Source organism: Octopus bimaculoides, chromosome 14, assembly GCF_046866305.1.
Source record: "Octopus bimaculoides isolate indiv1 chromosome 14, ASM4686630v1, whole genome shotgun sequence".
Classification (NCBI taxonomy): Eukaryota; Metazoa; Mollusca; class Cephalopoda; order Octopoda; family Octopodidae; genus Octopus; species Octopus bimaculoides.
The window spans coordinates 42,566,692-42,585,984 of NC_142941.1; the positions used below are offsets into that span (position 1 = coordinate 42,566,692).

Below are 19,293 nucleotides of genomic sequence, written 5' to 3' on the forward strand. Positions count from 1 at the left end.
ATGGTAAGAGTATAGGAAGTAGTGGAAGTTGTTGTAGTTGAGGTAATGCTGTTGCTGTTGCTGTTGTTGTTAGTGATGATGACAATTGTCTGGGTGTTGATAAACCTGTTTATTAACATTATCTTCTTCCATCTCCTTCTTGTTTTTCCCTTATTATTACTTTAAAGGGCTGTGAGCTGGCAGAATCATTAGCATGCTTGACAAAATACTCAGTGGCGTCTTGTCCAGCTTTATATTCTGAGTTCAAATTGCACTGAGGTCAGCTTTGCCTTTCATCCTTTTAGGATTTATGAAGTACAAGTTAAGCACTGAGGTTAATGTAATTGACAAGTTCCTCTCCCTCAAAAATGCAGCTCTTGTGCCTATAGTACAAAGGATTATCTTAAATGGTGTTAAGCTGGCAGCATTGTTACTGCTTTGGACGAAATGCATAGTGACTCGGTCTCTTTATGTTTTAAATTAAAATGCAACAGAGATCAACTTTGCCTTTCATTCTTTCAGGATTGATAAAATGAAAACCAGTTGTGCACTGGGGTGAATGTAGCTGGTTTTACCCTCCCCACAAAAATTTGAGGCTCCTTGCCTAAATTAGCAGGAATTATTTTTTTTTTAAGAGTCAATAAAAAATCAGAATTGTAGGGGCAACAGACAATATGTCTTGTAGCATTTTTTCACACTATTTACGTTCAAGGTTTAAAATCTCACTGAAATCAATTTTGTCTTTCATTCTTCAATAAATAAAGTACCAGTCAAGTCTTAGGGTCAATGCTGTTGATTTATATACCACCCCTAAAACTGCTGGCCTTATGCCTAAATCAGAAACACTAGTTACTATTACCATCATTATTTTCGTTTCCCCACCTTGTCCCATTTTATGTAAAACTTCACACTGTTCACTGTTCTTGCAATGTCCATTAGATTTTATAGCATTCGACAAATTATTTCGCCCCTTCATTTCTGATTCTTTATGTTCTGAATCTGAATTTCACCAAAGTCAACTTCATCTTTCATCTCTTCAGGAGTGTATAAAAATAAGTACAAGCACAGAGGTCAGTTTAAACAACTAACAAGCCCATTTCCCTAAATCTCAGGCCTTAAAATTATCGTCATCCTCCTCCTCCTCATCATCATCATTTAACATCTGTTTTCCATGCTGGCATGAGTTGGACAGTTTGGTTGAAAACTGATAAGCTGGGGAGCTGCACCAAGGTTCCAGTCTGATTTGGCATAGTTTCTATGACTGGATGCCCTTCCTAATGCCAAAACAACCATTAGCACTTACCCCGAAGCTTCCACCTCCTGTTGGTTGATGAAGTGTCACAAATACAGGAAGCAAGCCATAGATTGGAACAGGTAATAATCAGAGGAAGATATTCTTCTACAATTCGAATGTGTATAAGTAGTGGTTATGCAAGGGCCAGCTTCTGGAATCTGTCACCATTGAACACAAGGTGATGCTCTGCATCTGGTGGAATTATGAGGGGATAATTAACTGCAAGTTCATTCTAGGTGGTCGAACCATCAATGTTAACCTATACTCCAAACAGCTGCAGGAGATGTATGCCATTTTGTGGCAAGAAGACCCAACATTGGTTAATGAAAGCAAGCTCAAATGACCCAGAATAAACTCCAGGGATTTGAAGGAATCAAACTGATGCCACACCCAGTATACAGTCCACACCTAGCTCCCTCGGTTTATTACTTGTTCTAATCCATAGCTCATTTCCTGCGCTCACAACACTTCATCCCACAAGAAGAGGTGAAAGCTTCAGCGAAGGAATTCTTTACTTTGAAGGACAAGAACTGGTATCAGCATATTAAAGAACTTGTAAAATAATGTCTTCAGACAGTGTGATTTCAGACAGGCCTCTACTTTGAATGCTAGGCTGCTTTTATTGTAACTTGACAAATAAAGCCAATAAGTTTCCAAAGTATTGCAAAACTTTTGACTCAACACAATATTTTAGCAACAGCTCACTTGAATAAATTTCTAATTTACCTTGACAGCTGTGTTATACAAGTATCAAGAATTTCTAATTATGATTCTTTGCAGATATAAACATAATAATTCATTGTTATTACACACCAGCTCTATATATCAATTAAATTATACACCTGCAATAAAGTTGTAGTATATTGTCAACTTAATGTGACAATCTCAATAAGGGAACACACTACTGCCGTTTAGCCCTAGGAAGCTGGACCGCTTCCTGTCGGCCTTGACACAATTACTGTGTCCTTAAGTTTGCGAGGGGGAGACAAGCTCCTCCACCCAGCCTAGCCAGCATTCAGGGACATGTTTCTGAGTCTTTGCTTGTCATCAGCCAGAAGTAGCTTGCCAATTCTCTTTATTACGATAATAAAATATCATACATAGATGGGACAATACAAGACACTACAAACATTTAAGAATTGTCATTTAGTGAGTCTTTTTAGCTTTTTTTTTAAAAAAAATATACGTTTAAAAATATATATATTTAAAAATTTTTCTACAAAACTTGGAATATTTTCAATGGTTTACACCTAATTCCAGGGTACACCAGTCTACACCTTTGTATTTTTTCCAGGAAAATTTTAAGTAGGGCCGCTCACTCGCAACTTCCTTCCTACTTCCTTCCATCTTTCCTCATATACTCTTCTAGACAGGTGTCTTCTCTCCAGCCCTATCTTGCTTTTCAGGTGGTACCTGAAATAGTATAGCATTCCAGGGCCGGAGATGAAGGTTCTTGTCTTCATACCTTGCATTCGAGTTCTCCATGCACACTCTTTCATAACTGCGATTGTACATAGAAAACAAGCCTCACCTTCCTTAGGTAGTCCGGCGGGCGGTGCATTCTTAATCACAGACTCAGCCGATAGCTGTACTCTTCCTAGGTGCGACAGCACGTGTTCGACGTAAATTGTCATCTCCGAAAGATGGGTGCACTGAACAAGAGCGTGCAGGATGGTTTCCTTCTCCTGCCCGCATCTTGGACATTCGGGTGGCACTGAAATCCCGTGCCTGGACAATTTCTCGTGGACAGGTAAAGCATTCCTGAAACACTGCCAATTCAGGGATCTTTGGTAATTATCCAAATACCCCGCCCTGAAAGTGTTCCGAAACAGGTTGGATAGCTGGTTCTCATCGAGCCCCAGTGTCTCTCCTAGCACGTCGTCACTTTTAAACTCTACCAACCCTTTGTAAAACGCAGAGGTGGTATTCCCGCTGCCGGCCTTACCCGCCTTGTGGATTAGCTCAAGTGCCTGCCGGCATTCCTTTTGCCATTCAGTCGATTTCTGTCTTTTAATTAAACCGGGTTTAAATCCCTCTAGAGAGGCTGGTCGTGGAAAGAATTCCTCGGCGAGCAAATTCCACACCTGACCACCGTCCAGGTAAGACCAGAGATGCCTTAGTCTCAGTGCATATTTGCACATCAACAACCATGGCATCCCTAGGCCACCCTTTAACGGTTCCTGACAGCACACGGAGCGCCTCACAAGCGGCTTTCCCCTCCACAAAAAGCGGAAGAGAATCCGAACCAGCTTGTTTAGCCACAAATCAGGGCAGGGGACGATGGTGAGGCGGTAGGTGATAACTGACGCAATAAACGTCTGCACCACCTCCGCCCTTCCTTTCAGGGACAGCGCCCTTCCAGACCAAGTCCGGGATAGCGCTTCTCCAGAAGTAGCTTGCCAGCTGGATAACGAAGCCCGTTTTGCCTTCGCAAACTTATATAAATCATAGTGAAGTTTATTCACTGATCAGCAAAATTAGAAATATAATATTTCTAAATCTCTCAGAGAGATTTAAGCAGTAGTGGAGCGATAAAGTTGTAGTATATTGTCAACTTAATGTGACAATCCCAATAAGGGAACACACTACTGCCGTTTAGCCCTAGGAAGCTGGACTGCTTCCTGTCGGCCTTGACACAATTACTGTGTCCTTAGGTTTGCGAGGGGGAGACAAGCTCCTCCACCCAGCCTAGCCAGCATTCAGGGACATGTTTCTGAGTCTTTGCTCGTCATCAGCTTGAAGTAGCTTGCCAGCTGGATAGAGAAGCCCGGCAGTAGTGTGTTCCCTTATTGGGATTGTCACATTAAGTTGACAATATACTACAACTTTATCGCTCCACTACTGCTTAAATCTCTCTGAGAGATTTAGAAATATTATATTTCTAATACACCTGCAATAGTTTACATAAACTGTTGAAATCAAATCAGTTGTAAGTCCAACGAGATGAATTAATTACCTTTACAAAATTCTGTTTATTTTCCTACACTTTAACTATTATCTTACATATTATAAAGAGATGCATGGCCTAGTGGTTAGGATGTTGTACTCACAATCATGAGATTATGGGTTCAATTCCTAGACCGGGTGGTACGTAGTGTTCTTGAGCAAAATACTTCATCTCACATTTCTCAGCAATCACTTTAACACCTGACGTGTGGTATACTGTGCACCTGTTCAGGCAAAGTTGATTTGACGGAGGGAGTGAACGAATGTACAAACACATACATTTGATAACTATAAACAAATCATTTGTGCAGGCCCTTCAGCAAAAAGGCTGAACACTCATACATCATCTTTGGCAGGAGAGTCCGCATCATAAACAGACAGAGTTAATTACTAAACTTTTCCTTGTTACACATAGATGAATAATATGTTGGTTGTTGACTCCAGTGGAAGTGATATCTCTAAAGATATCGGAATTCATATACTTAAAACATTTATTATTATTCTTTTTTTTTTTTTGCTGTTGTTGAAGATAGTAAAGAGTGATTTAAGGGAATTTGGCTGCTTTATCATCGAGGGCAAGCAACTACACATAGGCTCTGACAATGGTACGTGGGACAAACAAACAAATTGTTTACTTATTTAGTACTTATATACAGTGAAGTACAACTGAATTACTATGAAACATCTTTTTGGTGGGGCAAGAGTCCTACTTATTGGTTTAAGATTTTGGCACAAATTTGTGCAGGGGATAAGTCGATTATATTGACCCCAGTACTCAATTAGTACTTATTTTCTAGACACCAAAAGAATGAAAGGCAAAATTGACCTCAGAGGAATTTGAACCCAGAATGTTAAGATGGTTGAATTGCTGCTAAGGAATTTGCCTGGCATGCTAGCAATTCTTTTCTACTCCAGGCACAAGGCCCGAAATTTTTGGGGAGGGGACCAGTCGATTAGATCAACCCCAGTATGCAACTAGTATTTAATTTATCGACCCCAATAGGCAAAGTCAACCTCGGCAGAATTTGAACTCAGAACATAAAGACAGACAAAATACCGCTAGGCATTTTTCCCGGCATGCTAACGTTTCTGCCAGCTCGCCATCTTGGCATGCTAACAATTCTGCCAGCTCAATGTCTGAAGTCTTTCTATTTATTGACATCCAGTTCTATTCTATATTAAACTTTGCTTGACATTTTGATCTTTGATGGAGATTGTATCTATAAGGTATTGGTCTTGTAGATAACTATTCCCTTCCCACATATTGACATTCATGATTCATATAATGTCAGTCTTCCCAGTCTCTCCACCATATTTCTAAATATTTCAGTTAATGAAAAGCTATCTCATACTTGAGAAGACCTGTCCATCTCAGTAAAAATCATGTCCCACCAAGACTTACCCAACAATTTATCTTTTAACACCTGTCCATCCACCAATCTTCTTACTGCAGTACTATTCACTCGGGTGTTGTAAATAATGGCTTCAAATTTTGGCACAAGGCCAGCAATTTCAGAGGAGGGATAAGTTGATTACAACAACCCCGGTTTTCAACTGGTATTTATTTTGTAAACCCTGAAAGTACGAAAAGCAAAGTTGAACTCGGTGGAATTTGAATTGAGAATGTAAGGACAGACAAAATGCCACTAAGCATATTACTAACAGTTTTTCCAGCTTGCCACTTTAACCTTTTCATTACTGTATTTATTTTAAGATGCTCTGTGTTTCTTTCAATTACTTTAAATATAACAAAGAATTTAATTCAAAACTTATGAAGACAAGACATTTGTACTCAGAGCCAGAACCGGTTTCAGCCGGGTTGGTAACAAAAGGGTTAAGGTGCTGTAAATAATGCCATTTATTCCCTGCACTTCCCATTGAATCCCTACTACTGTCACTTATCACCTCTTCCACCTTGACTTACCTCTATTTCCTTCACTTCACTCTACACCCCCAAACTGATAATCAATGGGTCTACCTCAATCCCTTATCTCTAATCATCTTTCACACTATTTCCCTTCTAGTGCACTTACCTACCCCTTCAAGTCCTCTATACCTGTTCTCTTTCTTATATTCAGCTTATACCTTGAAGGTGTGTCTCTCTCTCTTCTGCTTTCCTGCTGGGAAGGTCTTGCGTTTACCTCTTTAGCAAGAGACCTGTTCCTATCCTTTTAACATACTTTCACCTCCTTCAATACTATACCCCATTCAGTTAAGGGGTCCTGTCCTGCAAGTATATGGTAACATGTGCTGATGCCATGAAAAGAGCACCAAGTACATGCTGTAAAAGGGTTGGCATTCAAAAGGGCATCCAAGTGTAGAAACATGCCAAAGTAGACATTGGAGTTCAATACAGTCTTCTGGCTGGTCAGTTCCTGTCAGACAGTCCAGCATGGAAAAAGACACGTTAAATGAAGATAAAGATAAAGACAAAGATGATAATGATGAATGATAAGAATCTTTCTGAAATATATTTGTTATTTATTAAGTTTTGTTATAAGTTTGTATCTTAAAGAAACGAAGGTAACATTAGTTTTGTTTAGATGAATTAAATGTCAGTCAAAAATTCGGCATTTTATATGAATGGTTTAACTTGAGAATTTAGCTTGCAAACTGAGAGACATACCTTATTATGTTTTTATCATCAATTTAGGAATCAAATTTCTGTGACTATATACTTTAGTTGCACTTGGTTACATTATAGAATTAACAGGAGAGGTCTGCTATAGTTTTAGTTTCAGATTCTAATACATCATATATAATCAATATTCTTGGTATTTATTACATTACTGCATACAATGTTACCGAAATACAAGACTATTTAGAGCAAACAAAATAGCTGTAACTTGCCAAGAAAATAAATGAAAAGTTTCTCATAAAATTCTTAATTACAGCCCAATTATAAATAATTGAATTTGATAAATTTATATATTCATTAATTTCAAGTGATGACAGTAGGTAAAATAAAATTTCAATATTAATAAGTTATAGATTTAATGCTGTTAGAATGTTCATGTTATTATATTACTACAGTTATATAATCTCCTAAAATGATTTCTTTGACCATATAATAGTAGCATATGACTGGTTTGAAATGTGATAAAGTAACAATGAATATTATTATTATTATTACTATCATTATTATTATTGATAAGGCAGCAAGCTGGCAAAATCATTAGCACACCAGGTGAAATGCTTAGCGTTATTTCTTCTGCTGCTACAGGTCAACTTTGCCTTTCATCCTTTTGGGATCAGTAGATTAAGTACCAGTTCCATACTGGAGTTGGTCTAATTAAGTGGCCCCCTCTTCAAAATTTTCAGGCCTTGTGCCCAGAGAAGAAAAGATTATTAATAAAGTAGTGAGCTGGCAGAATCATTAGCATACCAGGTGAAAAGCATAGTGGTATTTCGTCTGCAGCTATGGTCTGAGTTCAAATTCCACTGAGGTCAACTTTGCCTTTCACCCTTTTGAGGTAAATGAAATAAGTACCAGTCACGTACTGGGGTCGATGTAATCGACTATCCTTCTTCCCTCAAAATTTTCAAGGCCTTGTGCCTAGAGAAGAAATAATTATTATCATTATTATTATTAATAAGGTGGTGAGCTGGCAGAATCGTTAGCACACCAGGTGAAATTTTTAGCAGTATTTCGTCTGCCGCTATATTCTAAGTTCAAATTCTGCTGAGGTCAACTTTGCCGTTCATCCTTTCAGGGTCAATGAATTAAATATTGGGGTTGATGTGACTAACTGTCCCTCCTCTCCACAAAATCTAGGCCTTGTGCCTATAGTACAAAGGATTATTATTATCATTATTATTACTAATTAGGCAGCAAGCTGGTAGAATAGTTAGCATGCCAGGCAAAATGCTTAGTGTTATTTCATCTGTCTTTACGTTCTGAGTTCAAATTCTGCTGAGGTCAGCTTTGCCTTTCATTCTTACAAGATTGATGAAATAAGTGCCAGTTGAGTATTGTGGCCGATGGAATCGACTTGCTCCCTTCCTTGAAACTGCTGGCTTTGTGCCAAAATCTGAAATCATTATAATTTTTATTATCATTATTCACCAGCACCAGCACCAGCACCACCTTCATCATCATCATCATCATTTTAATGCTGTAGATGCAAGGCAACAGAGGTGACACACCCTGGTTAATGCTTTTGTGGAGGCCACATTTTTGGGTCTGCTGTATAAGCCTATATAAGGTCAGTGAATGGGGGCAGCAGCATGGGGAAGGTTCAGGAACTTTCCTGAACAGCACACAGTCTAGCCGTGCCACTGTTTTAATGTCCTCTTTTCCATATTCACATTTTGTACGTTAAATTCCCTCACAGGTCAGTGGTAAACCTTGGGTTATAATAAAAAGAGCCACTTTACAAGCCACAGTGTTTGTTCAAAACAGTTGGTATTATGTTCTGCTGTATGTATTGATTCCAAAGCCAGTAAACAGAGAGATTTCATAATTAATGTGTTTCAAATGATTTGCTTTCCTTTATTTATTTATACAGCCATTTATTATTTAACACAATTATTTTGTTGTTTTTTATATTGAATACGTACCTCTGCGGTTGGCCAGGGATTACTCAATGGAAAGAAATATGTATTTTATAAGTTTCATCAGCTTAACAATATAAAAATAAAACTACCAGTGATAGCACAGATTGATGACAAATATATTACAATCATGGGGAGAGACATCAGTAAGTATTTTACATTATAGAATTGGTGATGATGGAGATTATGGTGGTTAAAGAATCAACAATGATATCATCAATGCAGGATGGAATGGAGCAGGAGTCAGATGTATGGATGATTGAATTTTCATGATTTATCATTGTCATGATTTTTAAGCCACTTCCTTTTTGTCCTCCTCATCATCATCCTTGTTGTCACTATGCTCTTCTTTTACTTCCTCCTCCCTCTCCTCCTTCACCTCCTCCTCCTTCAACTCGTTGCCGTCACCATTTATCATCGTCATCCATATCACAGTCCCCCATTTATCATTGCAGTCCTTATTATCATCACCATCATTGTCATCATTATCATCATCATCATCATCATCATCATCATCATCATCATCATCATCTCACCAGCACTATCAGCATCATTGCCATTATCATCATGTTGTCCTCACTGTCACCATCATTGTCTTCATCGTCATCTTCATCGTCATTGTTATCATCATATTCATCATCATCCTCATATTCATTGTCCTCATCATCATTATCATTATCATTATCATTATCATCATCATCATTGTTATCATAGAACAAAATTGAAGACATTATCAAAATTGTTATCATATTCATTTCTAACAAAGGTGCAAGTTCCGAAATCCAGGTGAGCAGAGGGAGAAATGGCGATTATATTCTCATTGACCCAGGAGAGATAAAGTTGACCTTGGTGGGGTTTGATCTAAAATTGAAGTGACTCAGGACAAATACTGTGAAGCATCCTCTCTGATGTTCCAATAACTCAACTGACCGACTGTCCTTTAAATTTTTCACACCATGAAACAGTTTTATAAATATCTATGAAGTTAGGTATCTAAAGTTAGGTATATAAATAGCAATAAGAATATTAAAAATTTCTTCAAGTTTCACTAATGCTCCTCTTCTAAGTGGACACCTTACTTGTCACTGAGGTTTCGTGACATGAAGCAAAGCAGGCCTTGCTGTCCACTCAAGAAAACATATAACAAAGGATCCACAAACACTCGAGTAAACTGAATCTTTTACTTGTTCCATTTGCCAAAAGGGTTTCAAGGCATTAGCAGGCCCTCAAGAGACACATTTTAGAACATGATTACTACTTTATTTTACTGGACCCTCATTTGTCATTCACAAAAAGAGAATCCATCATTATAAATGTGTGTGTGTGTGCGCATGCATATATATGTATATATATACATGCACATACATATATATATATATACATATACATATATATACACATACATATATATATATATATATATATATATATATACACAAACATATACACATATATATATATATATATATATATATATATATATATATATAAAACAAAAAAACAAAACAACAAAAAACAAAAAAACAAACAAACAGGACACAGTAGTGTGTCGATAAGCCAGCTGGAGGAGATGTCCTCCTGGGGCTAAAAGCAACAGTAACATCCACCCCTAGGGGTCAGCCACACTTAAGTGGCAATATACTTCACTTTATCGTGCAGTTACTGTTAATACTTCATTTAGAGAATTAACATTGCTTGGCGTTAGGAAGGGCATCCAGCTGTAGAAACTCTGCCAAATCAGACTGGAGCCTGGTGTTGCCATCCGGTTTCACCAGTCCTCAGTCAAATCGTCCAACCCATGCTAGCATGATATATGGGAGAATTTACATAAAAACAACAGACGAAGACAGGTGGTGTAAACAACAAATGGATGTATTAGTATAACGCTCGGGAATAGAGAAAGTCTTTAACGTTTCGACCCTACGCTCTTCAATAGAAAGGAACACAAAAAGAAACAAGGAGAGAAAAAAGAAATACATATATATATATATATATATATACACACACATATATATATGTGTGTGTATATATATGTACGTATGTATATGTATATGCATTTCAGTTATAGGGGTCCATTAAGAGTCAAGTCATCGTATGAACATGAAGCTTGCCATTAATTGGCTAGACAAAATCACATGGTATACAAAATATTTAAAGAATAAAATGTATAATGTGGTATAAAATTTAAAAAAGCGTATTTATGAGTGTTGTTACAATTGTTTCATAGGAAATTTTATCTTGATGTAAGCAAAAAACATTTATTCTGTCTATGCATTACACAATGCAACTCCTAAGCTGATCAGGCAACTTCTCAAAATGGAATGACACAATGACTTGTTGAATAATTCATTGATTCTCAGCAAATGGAATTATAATTTAAATATGGATATTTAAGATGTACAAAGTGGGAGTATCCAGATACTGTCACTGAATGATAGCACACAGTAATAAGTATAAAGACAGTTATTGTCACTCAGATAAAAAGATAAAAGAAAGTTGGAGAAAAATATTTATAGTCGATAAGCAGACATTTGGTATTAAGAACACATTAACTCCATTTAGACATGTTCTGGTGCCATCATTGACAATGTCCTTTAAAACATTTTTTTAAATTTCTTTATATATACATACACACAGAGAGACAAACAAACAGACAGATATATATATATATATATATATATATATATATATATATATATATACAAATCTATTTACTTATTTTATTTCATACATACATACATAAATACATACACACATACATACATACATACATACATACATACATACACACATACATACATACATACATACATGTCTGTCAATCTTTCAGCAGCAGCATCAATTAACAATAAGCAACAACTTCAGCCACAGCAGCTCTTTGTAATTTAACAGTTATTTCTCCACTTTCTTGTTGTTCAATCCCCATTTCAGCCCAATGGAACAAATCTTCTATCGAATATGTTCCAGCCATAAACACTACATCTTTTCCATTGCCTATCTAAGACTACATTATTTATGTGTCCACCTCACTCCAACTTTGACAGGATGCATTTCGTTAAAAAAGATATTTGTTTACTATTTCTATCATGTTGAGGAACCACTTGCTAGAGGCTGTCTTCAGGATTCATCTATAAATACTAATATTATACTCTTATAATATAAATTATAAATTCTTCCCTGAAAAAATGCAGTATTCTATATACCCACCGTACATAACGCTATACTATCTTACTTTTAAAATATAATATATCAAATTAATAAAAAAGATATGTTTCATAAAACAATAATGCCAGAGGTTTTCTAATGGCTAATGGCATACAGTTGCTTATTATGGGGCTACTAGCTGACCACGTGCCATCAATAATAATGGCTAATTGTAGTATTTTATATATAAATAAGGTACAAATAAGGAACATAATAAACACACATACAAACATTCACATACTACCCTTGTACAATCACACACATACACACATATACTCACACAGAGTTGAAATACTGATTGTTTTTCACCTATTCCTTCCTAATTCATCTATCACCCCCTTCCTTTTTCTCATTGCTGTTACTTTCTCTCACTCGCTCTCAGTAAGGGCTTTTACTCTCACTACTTCTCCTTCAATGAACTACTATTTTCTCTCCTCTACATCCGGTGTGATTCTGGACAAATATATAAATATAAACAAATATATAAAAACACTCATTAATATGTTAGGAGATTATTATGTGTGTGTATGTATATACATATATATATATATATGTATATATATATATATATATATATATATATATAAATAGAGGAACTATTAGTTCTAAATCTCTGAACGAGAAACGTGCAGTAACAGAACTATAGAATAAAGTTTATTTGCCACCTTAAAGTCGTAGTCCTAACCAGGACTGCCACTTTAAGTTGGCAATTAAACTTTACTCATATATATATATATATATATATAGGGAGAATTCACAAAAAAAACAAAAGACGAAGACAAGTGGTGTAGAAAACAAACAGATGTATTAGTATAATGCTCAGGAATTGAAAAAGTCTTTAACGTTTCGAGCCTACACTCTTCTACAGAAAGGAACACAGAAAGAAACAAGGAAACAAACAAGCAGAGAAACAAAAAATGTGTAGTGGTTAGCGATCTATCATGGGGATTCTTGGTTTTTTTTTTTTTCCTTATTGGGTAGGATGGTTGTTGCAGAGTGGAGAGTAGGGTGAAAATGGAGGTGGAAACCTTTAGGGATGAGGCGGTGATGTAAGGAGCAACTGAGAAACGAAATGTGGCTAGAGAAATGAGTTTTTTTGAAAATGAGTAAAGAAAGGTTAATGGAAGGCTGAAAGCAATGGGAAGGAAGTGTGCAGAAGTGTTGTTTTAGGTGGTTGTGAAGAGTGAGGAGGAAAGATTTGTAGTCTGGCATGGTAGTACAATGAGAAAAATGAAAAAAATATGTATATATATATATATATATATATATATATATATACATATGTATGCATATGTGTGTACATGTATATATGTACAGATATGAACAACAAGAAAGTGGAGAAATAACTGTTAAATTACAAAGAGCTGCTGTGGCTGAAGTTGTTGCTTATTGTTAATTGATGAAAAAAATATGTATATATATATATATATATATATATATATATATATATATATATATATATATATATATATATATATACATATATATATATATATATATATATATATATATATATATATATATATATATATATATACATATACATATGTATGCATATGTGTGTACATGTATATATGTACAGATATGTATGTATATATATGAAGAAACACATGCAAAGTGTGCATGCATAAATATGTTGTAAAAATATTACAATAAACATCACAACAAAACAATCTCTTGAGGTAAGTTATGAGAATGATTTTGCTTGCATCAAGTTTAAGTTGTCCCGAATATTCTCACAAGAACCAAAAAAAGGTAATGTAAATTGTGTATTTGAAACAACTGTTAGTGCATGTGTCACATGCAAGGAACATAAAGATAAGTAGTTTCCTTAACATATTATTTCATAATATTAACATATTATTTCACATATTATTAACATATTATTTCATAATATTAACATATTATTTCACATATTATTAACATATTATTTCATATTAACATATTATTTCAAAATATATTCAAGCAACAGATATTTCAAGGGAAACATGTTCAAATTACAAGTTGAATGATTGGAAACATGTAACACAGAGTACTGAAGTTATGAGCTTTTCCGTTGTAAAGTATAAAAGAATATTCCTTGCTTGTATATTGAATTCTGCAATTTATCACTCTTAGTGAATCACAGCAATTTTATATATATGTGGGTGTATATATACAAAGGTAGATAGCCAGATAGACAGGCAGATAGATAGATAAATAGATAGATAGATATATAGATAAATAGATAGATAGATAAATACATACATACATATATACATACATACATACATACATACATACATAATCATAAAAGGGTATGAGAGGCGAATATAGATTTATTATTTCCTTATGATTTCCATATGATTATAGCTGTTTTGTAATCCTCTCCATGCAGTATTATTAACTTCAGCGTTATAAACTATATATCAATACACATGTTTAGCATTATATAATACAATTATATATTCACAGAGAGTTGTATAATAGAGAAAACTAACTTGTCTTATAATAGATGGTGGAATATAATGGATACATCCTAGATACTGGATTCAACTCTTTCGCTTTCTCTCATTATCCACCTCCTTTGTTATATATATGTGTGTGTGTGTGTGTGTGTGTGTGTATCTATATATATATATATATATATATATGTATATAGTTACAGAGAAAGGGGAGAGAGATGGATGGATAAATAGACAGAGAGACAGACAGACAGACAGACAGACAGACAGATAGATAGATAGATAGATAGATAGATATACACATAGCACACATACATACATACATACATACATGCATACATACATAAAATTGTGCATTGGTAAACTGAATCATGTTATATCCATCTTATAACCAAAGGATTTGTGTCTTTGACCAGATTCTATATCTAAAAGTTTTATACAATACTAAGGTGAGATATACTTGTCAAAAATGCCATACATGGGTTCAAGCCCACAACCATAAAGTGTCAGAGTGGGCTCCTTTCCCACATGGCCATCTTTACACTCAAATAGTTATGGTCTTATTTGGTCAAATCCATGCCCTGAAAATTTGTCATCTTGCACTAATAGGCGCTGGCATGGCTGTGTGGTAAGAAGCTTGCTTCCCAACCACGTGGTTCCAGGTTTACTCTCACTGCATGGCACCTTCGGCAAGTGTCTTCTACTATAGTCTTATGACTGGATTTGGTAGACAGAAACTGAAACAAGTCTGTCGTGTATATGTGTGTGTGTGTGTGTGTGTGTGTGTGTGTGTGTGTGTGTGTGTGTGTGTGTTTGCCCCCCACCACTGCTTGACAACCAGTGTTGGTGTGTTTACATCCCTATAACTTAGCAGTTCAGCAAGAGAGACTGATCAAATAAGTATTAGGCTTAAAGAAAAAGTCCTGTGGTCGATTTGTTAGACTGAAACTCTTTAAGGCAGTGCCCTGCATGGCCACAATCAAATGAATAAAACAAGTTAAAGATGAAAGATAAAAGATAATGTTAAATAGATAATAATAATAATAATAATAATGATAATAATAATAATAATCATTATAATTACATGTATATAATTGGTCTCAATTTATCTGCAATAACCTGCATATATACATATGTATATATACATACATACATACATATATATATATAAATATATATATATATATATATATATATATATATATATATATATATATATATATATATATATATATATATATATATATATATATATATATATATATCAAGTGCATGAGAGGTATTTGGTGTTAAGAAGACCCAAAGGTGTCAAGTAATGCTGAGTAAGTGCTATGGACAGACTATAGTTAAGCTCCTGGTTTTGATAATGGTATGAAAGAGGAGTCCAATGTACATTGTGTATTAGCATGTATATGTAAAAAAATTAACAGAATGAGATAAAAAATCCAAGGCTGTGAATAGTTTTCAGAACATTTATAAAGAGAAGGTCTTACAGCTGTTTCTGGGATATTTTATATATCCCTTCATCAGAGATGGTGAGAGAGAATGTTTAAGTAATAGTTATTATAGAGAAGATATGAAATACAGAATGAAGTGGAGGAATGAAAGCAAATGTGAGATACATAAGGATATTATATATACACCATTCTGCAAAAAAATGGAACTGCAGATACAATATCCTTATGTATCTCACGTTTGTTTTCATTCCTCCACTTCATTCTGTATTTCATATCTTCTCTATAATAACTATTACTTAAACATTTTCTCACACCAACTCTGATGAAGGGATATATAAAATATTCCGGCAACAGCTGTAAGACCTTCGCTTTATAAATGTTCTGAAAACTTCACAACCTTGGATTTTTTATCTCATTCTGTTAATTTTTATATACATACAATAATGAAGGTGGCTAGACTCAATATAAAACCAAAAAGGAAAATTTCAATTGTCATCGAGGGTGCACGTAGCACCTACAGTGGTAGATACAAGAGTCAAAGACTCTTATGTGTAAGTGTGTGTGTGTGTGTGTGTGTGTATTACTCAAAGAAATTCCAACTTTGTCTGATTTTAATGTTTTATTTACAATCTTATAATAATATAATATAATATAATATAATATAATATAATATAATGAAATGATAGAATATTAAATGTCCATTGTGATTGAACCAGTACTTTCATGCATTGAACTATGCAATCTTCAGGTTCATGTAGCAGTGGTGACAGTCATGTTTTACAATTTACAACTGTTGTGAGATGGCTAAACTGTGTGCCTTAAATACATTCATATAGTCTTCACACAATCATACACACATGTATAGCCGAAATTGCAAGGTTAATCTGGATCTCGACTGAGGAAAGAAAACTCCGAATGACCTGTCCTTGTTTTCTTTGTATCGTCTATCTGGATGTTTTGCGTTCTTGTCCCATTCTGTATTATATATATATATATATATATATATATATATATATATATATATATATATATTCTTTAAATTGTTTCAGCTTTAATGATGTGGTCATGCTAGGGCACCACCATATATCTATATATTGTGTGTGCATGTGTATTTGCATCTGTATGTGTGTATCAAAGTATGTGTGTATATAATATATACAGCAACCCTCTTTTTTGAAAACAGGTATGGACGGATCATGTATGAGATTTCTAAAAGTCAAAATGACCTGAATATCTCAACATGATTACAGCACCATCTATAATCAAGTAGTGACAGAAACATGCAAGAATTTATTGTGATTAGGTTTTTGAAAGTGGTAAAAGGAAACTGGTTTTAAAAATGAATACCACTCAAAGAAAAATTCTGAATTCTTTCATTTTAATTTTTGTTTCGGTTTTTGTTTTGTTTGGTGTCCTTGTTTTTTTTTTCTTTTTAGTTTTCAATTTTTATGTTACTTTTAGATTAACATAATAATAATGAAGTCGATGGTGATGAAGGTGAGGTGGAGGATAATGAAGATGATGATGATGATGATGATGATAGTATAACAACAACAACATAACAAAATCAACAATAATACAACCACAATAACAACAATAAAATAGCAACAACAATAACAATATGATATTGATGATAATAATGATGATAATAATGATGATAATGGTGGTGATGGTGATGATGATGATGATGGCAAGAGATAGAAGAAGAAAAGACGAAAAAGAAGAAGAAAAAAAAAGAAGAAAGATAATGTAAATAACAATAAATATAAAAATAAAGATGAAAATTATTAGCGAAGGAAATATTTCCTGCTTTAGTTTGCACTGCCATTGTCTTTTTAACATGCATCGTCTTGATCTTCGTTGCACACCGATTCAAATAAAAATTGCATTCTTCCATACTGTGTATACAAGCCACGCTTTCTGCCAGCCAAAGCATACAATTGGTGCACTTTTCACGCAGACTTGGAAGTTTTCCAGTTTCCAATCTATTGCCTCACTAAACACTAAAACATCATTTTATTCCAGTCTTTATTAGAAAAAAAAAAAAAAAAATCCCACTCCCACCTTTATCGCAACAAAGTACCGCTCCCTAATTTTTTTCATCTCGTTATATGTCTCTCATATACATGCTTATATATATTTATACATATACATACATATATATATATATATATATATATATATATACACACACATATATATATACATACGTATATATATATATATATATATATATATATATATATATATATATATATATATATATACATATATATATATAAAATATACATTATATAAATATATATGTGTGCGTATTTGTATATATATATATATTTACATATATACATATATATATGTTATATATTACATATATATATGTATATATTATATATATATATTATATATATATATGTACGTATGCCTGCATACCTACATATATATACACACACACGAATATATAATCACATGCACAAAAACTATATCTCTCCCTTTCTCTCTCTTTCTCTCTCTTTCTCTCCCTTTCTCTCTCTCTCTCTCTCACTTTCTCCCCCTCTCTCTTTCTCATACTATTCATCTATCTATCTATTTATCTATCCATTGATCCCTCGTTAGCCCTCTAATTTAATTTATACTTTATCTTGATATTTATTCTATATCACCTTAACATTGTTTTACTTTTATTTGATTTTTTTTTTTTTTTTTTGCATATTTATCTCTGTCTCCCTATGATATGTAGGAAAGAATTGTTAGGCTTAAAAAAAAAAAGTAAATATAAAATATATGAAAATACATTAAAAAATATACAACATATATGAAATATATTAATACAAAATAAATAAAGGAACCAGCTATTTTTGTATTAATTTAGCAATGTTTCTGAGGTTGAAATCTCTATCAATAGTCCTAGTGATAAGCCATTTATATACACCTCAGGAGAATTAATTTCTCACATTTCTCTGACACTCCCTGCAGTAATATAATAAATCACATAAGCATAAATTTGCATGCTCACATACACATTTGCATTCATATATTCATACAAGACGTAGAAGCTCACACATACATATATATGTATCTATATTTTTAAAATCATTTATATTATATAGGCAAGAAATCGTAAAATATGAGTGTTTATATATTTACAAATGTAATATATGTGTATATATGTATAGATATGTGTGTATGTGTACATGTATATATGTATATGTATATGTATATATGTATACATATATATATGTGTATATGTATATATATATATATACATACATACATATATATGTGTGTGTATGTATATATACATATGCACACACATACATACAAACATATATCACTGTATTATGTATATATTAATTATTTCTGATAATAGGTTACAGAAAAGTCTTTCTTTTTGCTTTTATATGCTCTCTCTCTCTCT

General features: G+C 33.9%; 1 protein-coding gene across 6 annotated transcripts in view; it reads right to left on the reverse strand.

Annotated features, from left to right (window-relative positions):
* LOC106874176 (protocadherin-17) overlaps positions 1-19,293 on the reverse strand; it is a 104,297-nt gene that overhangs the window by 51,117 nt on the left and 33,887 nt on the right. For 2 of the 6 annotated variants that reach the window (XM_089362734.1, XM_089362735.1), the window contains exon 2: positions 5,622-5,794. The exons of the other annotated variants lie outside the window; for them this stretch is intronic. The gene's annotated coding sequence lies outside the window, so the exon portion shown is untranslated. The remainder of the gene's footprint in view (positions 1-5,621; positions 5,795-19,293) is intronic. 6 annotated transcript variants of the gene reach the window in all.